The sequence below is a fragment of the Sinocyclocheilus rhinocerous genome, unplaced genomic scaffold, assembly GCF_001515625.1.
Source record: "Sinocyclocheilus rhinocerous isolate Xijiao unplaced genomic scaffold, SAMN03320098_v1.1 scaffold658, whole genome shotgun sequence".
NCBI classification, from domain to species: Eukaryota; Metazoa; Chordata; class Actinopteri; order Cypriniformes; family Cyprinidae; genus Sinocyclocheilus; species Sinocyclocheilus rhinocerous.
Genome location: NW_015650392.1, coordinates 482,114 through 489,569, shown reverse-complemented (window position 1 = coordinate 489,569; position 7,456 = coordinate 482,114). Strand labels below are relative to the sequence as shown.

General features: G+C 37.4%; 1 pseudogene; it reads left to right on the top strand.

The window, feature by feature from the left end:
- The window catches only part of LOC107712010 (von Willebrand factor A domain-containing protein 7-like), a 16,351-nt pseudogene extending 12,167 nt beyond the window's left edge, over positions 1-4,184 (top strand).
- Positions 4,185-7,456: the final 3,272 nt, after the last annotated feature.

Genomic DNA, 7,456 nt, shown 5'->3' with positions numbered 1-7,456 from the left:
TCTCTCTCTCTCTCTAATAACCGCATTAGACTGCATTAATAACTGCATTAGCCTGCATATCAATGGCCCAAGCCTCTGTTATTAGCTCTAAAATGACGTTTTGGAGTTTGCAAAGGAAGGTTTATGAGGTGCGTAAGAAATTAGTTCAACACACACAAGATTTCAGTACGGAAACATGACAAATGTCTTGAAACAGGCTAAATCAATGTCTTGAGGTGTGGTCGTGACTCCAGGCCGGTAAAATTATTGAGAAATAATGCACTCCCGAAGTGGTAATGTGGCCACGATGCCGTTCTCCATTCTCAAACAAATTAAGAACTTCAATCGATCTTTATTGACTGAATGCAAGCGCTTATTGCGATAAAAAACAATGTAACTGTTTCCACTGATTACGAAATATTTTTGTTTGCTGGGGTGGTAATATTATATATTACCTAATAGGGAAGGCGGGGCCCAAAAATGTGTTTTGCCTATGTCACGAAAAGAGGTAAATCCCGGCCCTGGGTGTACTCCTTTATTTCCTTGTGATTCCAAGTTCCTGGGTGTTTGGTTTTTGTTCAATAAATGCAATAAACTGTAACCACACCCATGACAGAAGAACAGACCCAAAATGGATCTAGCTGTGAAATTCTCCTCCTCATCCAGGGGAACTATTCCCTTGAGGACCACACCCATGGGTTTTTACATCTAGCTCCTGTGGTAAATTACCCAGATGACTCCTTGTGCATCTTCTATCTTGTGGGACTTAATGCGCAAATGAAAGTGCACCTGCCTGGGGATGGTCTTTGAGGAAACTTCTGCAATTACTCGGAGTGAGTTCTGTCATCATGTAGATCCTCCTTTACAGTGGGTGAGGAGAAGGAGGGTACCAACCCCTTGGAAGTCCCAAGTCCGGTGGCCCAAGTCCAGTGCTCCCAGAGCTCCCAAGTGAGCTATCTTTGAGTTTCCCCAGTTCCCAATGAAGACTCCGGGCCATGGCTTTTCCCAGCTTCCATGGTTTTGCTGGATCCACCGTGGTTGTTGATATAATCGTTCTGCTCGGGAGGGATCCAGCTCTGCCCTAGTGGTCACCACCTGCTCAGCCATCACTCCCGTGGTCATCTGCTCTGCCAGCTCCTCTGTGGTGGTCCCCAGTTCCACAGGCTCTGCCATGGCCATCTCCTCCATCTGCCTCATCATGGTCCCCTCTCTGCTGGTTCCACCCCGGTGGTCATCAGTTACTTCGATTGTCGCCACCCAAAACTGTAATTTAATTTTTTGTGTAATGTTAATGTAATGTTTTGTCCCCACACCTTCAGGTGTGTCTCAGCCAGGTTCAATGGCAGATGGTCCTCTGGGCAGCATCCTGACTGTTGGGAATTCAAGGAGAGTAAAACTCAACTCTGCCAAACAGACAGGGGAATGGAAGATCAGTATAAACTCCACAAGCTCCTACACCCTTAAAGTCATTGGTAAACATTTTATTTCTGCATGTGACTTGCTATTATTATTATTATTATTATTTTTTTTTTTGGAACCGGTCAGCTTTTTTGATTAGTCATTTCAACTTATAGGGATAGTTCACCTAAAAATTAAAATGGTCTTCTATTACTCGCCTGTATGTTGTTCTAAACCTATAAGACTTTAGTTCATCTTCACAACACAAATGAACATATTTTTTTATATTCGTTCATCAGTTTTGACCATCCATTGAAAGTCCATGCTTGCAAAACAATGACGTTTCCAGAAGTTCATTAATATATTGTAAACAAAATAACTGTTAATCCCATTAACGTAAAATGTTTTTTGCAATAAAAGCATGACATTGACAGTTTACCAGCAAGATTTTGTTACAGTTTTTAAAGTTTGCCTGCCATGTAAATTGAAAGGAACATTCTATAGGCTACAATGACAAAATACAACGTAAACTGTCATGCTGTCAATTATTATAAATTATTTTGACTCTCAGTTTGCCAAAGCAAAGTCAATGCATGCTGTATTTGCATCTCTATATTCCTTCAATTGTGAATACAGGTCAGAGTTCTGTGGACATCCACTTTAACTTTGTGGAGATATTTAAGGGAGGTCACGAAGACTCGTGAGTTTCACCCGCCCTTTTATTGGTATAATATTGCTATCTTCCTCAAATGTATTTTTACTAATTTAAATCTACACAAATTCAAGTTTTTATTATTATTTTTTCCTCACAAACACTGCTATAATATTTCAAATAAGTGTTTCTCTGATTGCTGATCAGGTCGGAACGCTACTTTCTATGTCTCAGTGACTGGAAGAGATTCAGTCACAGTGACTGATGTGCTTCTAGTTGAAGCTTCAGGATCTGATGTTGTGAGTGGAACGATCAAATCTGTCAGTGCGACAGACTTCCTGGTCTACATAGACAGAATCCCAGAGGGGGCGTTTGTGGTGCAGCTCAAAGGGCTGTTGAATGACTCGTCGGCGGCTAGTCGATTCCAGAGGCAGTCACACACCCAGCATAAAGGATCTAGAATAACCATTACGGTGAGAAATATATGTCAAAAAGCTGGGTTCGCAAACACAAATACCTAAAATTTACAACCATTATTAAACTAAATGCGCTTAATTTTACATCACAGTTTTGTACCAAAAAAAAACCAAAACATATAAACTCTTACTGTATTCGACAAATAACATATATTTACTATAACTGTTCCTTCACAGGCTCAGTCACAGAATATTATACAGCCTGGAGTCCCATTAAGTCTCAACTTTACAGTGGCCTCTAATGCTACAGGCAGCAACTACATTATCAGAGCTCGGACTGATCAGGACTTCAGCGTGTCTTTCCCCAGCTCTCTGACCCTGGGAACCGGGGGAAGTGCTCAAGGAAGTGTCACACTGATCGCACCCTCAGACACAGAGTCATGGATGGGTGTCACACTCACTATTGAGGCAGGCAATAAAAGCATGACATTGACAGTTTACCAGCAAGATTTTGTTACAGTTTTTAAAGTTTGCCTGCCATGTAAATTGAAAGGAACATTCTATAGGCTACAATGACAAAATACAACGTAAACTGTCATGCTGTCAATTATTATAAATTATTTTGACTCTCAGTTTGCCAAAGCAAAGTCAATGCATGCTGTATTTGCATCTCTATATTCCTTCAATTGTGAATACAGGTCAGAGTTCTGTGGACATCCACTTTAACTTTGTGGAGATATTTAAGGGAGGTCACGAAGACTCGTGAGTTTCACCCGCCCTTTTATTGGTATAATATTGCTATCTTCCTCAAATGTATTTTTACTAATTTAAATCTACACAAATTCAAGTTTTTATTATTATTTTTTCCTCACAAACACTGCTATAATATTTCAAATAAGTGTTTCTCTGATTGCTGATCAGGTCGGAACGCTACTTTCTATGTCTCAGTGACTGGAAGAGATTCAGTCACAGTGACTGATGTGCTTCTAGTTGAAGCTTCAGGATCTGATGTTGTGAGTGGAACGATCAAATCTGTCAGTGCGACAGACTTCCTGGTCTACATAGACAGAATCCCAGAGGGGGCGTTTGTGGTGCAGCTCAAAGGGCTGTTGAATGACTCGTCGGCGGCTAGTCGATTCCAGAGGCAGTCACACACCCAGCATAAAGGATCTAGAATAACCATTACGGTGAGAAATATATGTCAAAAAGCTGGGTTCGCAAACACAAATACCTAAAATTTACAACCATTATTAAACTAAATGCGCTTAATTTTACATCACAGTTTTGTACCAAAAAAAAACCAAAACATATAAACTCTTACTGTATTCGACAAATAACATATATTTACTATAACTGTTCCTTCACAGGCTCAGTCACAGAATATTATACAGCCTGGAGTCCCATTAAGTCTCAACTTTACAGTGGCCTCTAATGCTACAGGCAGCAACTACATTATCAGAGCTCGGACTGATCAGGACTTCAGCGTGTCTTTCCCCAGCTCTCTGACCCTGGGAACCGGGGGAAGTGCTCAAGGAAGTGTCACACTGATCGCACCCTCAGACACAGAGTCATGGATGGGTGTCACACTCACTATTGAGGCAGAAGCTCCGGGATCCACTGATCTGAATTATGTCACGCTGCGACTCATTGTCTCCACAGCAAATGCTATTTTCAGTGGATGTTTCTTGCTTTCCATGTGCCTTGCTTTCTTCTGGTTTTTCATTTCTCATTATATATGATTCTAAATAACATTTAGCATAGCATGTATGTAACACTGTACAATAATATCTTTGCTTTTGAACATGTCACCAAAGAAAATATCATTCAAGGGGAGCGGAAGGTATTTTGAATACATATTTTGAATAAAAAAAATTTAAAAAAAAGATAACATTCCAGAAAGTAATAAGAATTGTCCATTTTATTCCATGGTGATTTTTAGCAGGTGAAAATCTGCCTTACAAAATCTGTAATCCATCTCCAAAGTGAATGATTACCTCTGAATGTTCCTGTGTGTTCACACGTAACTCTTATTAAATGTATTTTTCGCCCCAAGAATCATAAACACAATCATAAACATGGATATTGTCTTATGCTTTTCAAATGAATATTAATGCTTAAGTGTGTATTTCAGCTTCACTTAGTTTCACCAATCACAGATAACTGAGAGTTTTGATCTTAGACCTAAAATTTCGATGCAAACTGACACCTATCTACTACATATAAAGTAACAATCATTTTAAGATCTGTCATTGTAAAGTAATGCCATGCAAATGAAAAAAAAAAGCAGTAACATTTTGTTAGAACTAAAAACGGAGTGTTTTGGACTTTGATTTGTCCTGTGACAGCTGGGTTTAGCCCAACTAATTACATTACATAATCTTGTCCCATTTACAACAGTTAAAACTGGAGTACAATTATCAATTCATAAATTAGGAAATTCCAACTCACTCCAATTTGGGGCATGTTGAAATAAAATGGCAGAAACATTTCTGATTCAGTCAGCATGGATGCAGAGATCGTATTCATTGGGCAATTAAAATCTCTCATTTCCGGTCTAATGCTGACCGTTGATTTTTTTTTGGCTTTGTTTTGATTATGCAATGTAGTATCCAGGATTGACAGTTTAATCCACAGCTGTCATTTATCATCAAACAGGAATGTTTGGTTTCAGGCAGATACTGTGCTATCTAGACTACTGAAGGAATGCCAATCTTCATTCCAGCCCTAATCATACTTAGTCTTATTTGGCATTAAAACCTTTTCATGGTCTGTGTGGTTTGTAAGGGTGGTTGTGGGGAATGAAGTCAAGCTGCTTTCTTTTATCCTATCTGACATTTAAACCATTTTGTTTGATTTGATTGCTGAGGACAACATCTTGAGTTGGCAGGCATGTTTCTGGGTCAGCAGGCTTTGTTGGTCCTGGAACGACAATCCTGCCAAGTTATAACCCAAACCCTAATCATAACCTAACCCTTTAACTAAAGGGAATTTATAGATTGATAACAATGGTGTACAAGCCTCTAACCTGGTACTAAGCCTAAGCCTAACATTAGTCCTCACACCTGATTGGTTGTCAGAAATCTTGTTCCAGGACTAACAAAAACCAAGTAGATCCTTCTTAAGAACAGCAAGGTGTGGGGGAATGAAATCCGTCTTCATTCCAGCCTAAACCATATCTATTTGTAAAAGGCGGGTAAGATTGCACAAACCAGATTAAATGTGTTACTTTCTTTTTTGCTTCTATTCTCATTTAGTACCTCCTCACTATTTAGGGGATTCCATAGATCATAAACGGTGGATTTATTTTGTTGATATGGTACTAGATTTATTTGTTTATTTTTAATGAAAAGTATATAATTATTGTTAAAATGGAAGCACGTTGTCTTTCTCAAATTTGATAATTTATGCTGTCACTTATTTGCTGGTAGCCTTACAAGACTGACATGTGGCACTGACGTCATATGTAAAAGGATATAAATATACAAACGGAGCCTGCAAATGCATTATTCTTAAGCAAACCCCAAGGTAATGTAAATATTCTATCTTTTTTCCCCCTTTGCTTTTGTAATTATGTTATGTTGCTGCTCTTTACTGAAGACAATTCTGGCGATGTAGTGCATTACATTAATATTAGAAATTTACTATAATTTAGTATTTTTAATATTAAAAACGTTATATTTTAGAAATTTAAAACACAGTTGCTAGAATACATTTTGAAAGTAATTTAAAATAAATCTGAATATATTTTCCTCCTTGCTGTTTATTTCCTCTACTCATTTGACAACTTTGACACTTTCTCTCTCAGCTGTACTCTTATTAGCTTTAAAGACCCCTAAAATAAAATTATTTTACCATTTACTCACCCTCATATAATTATAAATCTGTATGACTGTCTTCTGAAACAAAAGGAGAAATGTTCAATAGTCCTGGTAAAACCTCATCATACTGAGAAAAAAAACTTGATTCACTTTTTGTCTTCCAGTAAAGACAATATGTTGGCCAGGTTTGTGGTGAATTTGTTGTTAAATTTAAGATTTTTATTTCGGAGTTCAAATGTGTTAGATTGGAGTTTGGTTACAGAAGTGTTCCCAAACATTGTTCCAGAACCCCTTCAGCACTGCACTTTTTTAGTACCTAATCCAACACACCTGATTCAGTAGGGTGCTGCAAGACCTGAATTGGGTGTGTCAGAAAGGAGAGATCCAAAATATGTGTTTTCGTGCATGGGTCACCACTTTTATTTGTAATCTTTAATGTCCTCAAGATACAATCTGTTAAATAGAAAGCAGCAGTTTTGGGAAAAGTTACTTTTAAAAGTAATGCATTACAATATTGTATTACTCCCTAGAAAGTATCTAATTACGTTACTTAGTTACTTTTTATGTAAAGTAATGCATTACATTACTTTTGCGTTACTTTTTAAATCTGGGCAGTGCATGCTTGTTTGTTTTTAATATAACAAAGTTTTATTTTTGGCAAATGCAAAAGCCCTTTCACACCAAAAGCCTCAGGCTGAAGGAAAAGTAAATTCATGTCTGTATAGAATGCAGAAGAAGAAAGATCAACACTTTTCAGCAATAAAAAATAAGAAGAAATGTTAGTTTATCTTGAGTAACTTTTGCTTATTAGTATGGTTGAATTGGATCATCGCAGGTCAGCAGCAAAGACACTGGTTAATAAAATGGGATTAAATACATAAAGGGTATTTGTATTATTTAACATGTTTAATTATTGCAGATTTGTGTCATATTCTGAGTTGCATTTCAGAGTTTTTATTCATTCTGAGGAATACTGAATCAGTTATTTGCTTTTTTTTTGAGCTAGATGAACTAATGCATTTTCACATTTATTCTATAACTAAAGTAACATCTTACTCCCGGTTTCTCTCAACATGCAGACAGGAGATTATTTGCAAACGTAACTCAGACATTTTCTTGTAAATTAAAAAAGTAATGCGTTACTTTACTTGTTACTTGAAAAAAGTAATCTGATTACGTAACTTGCTTTACTT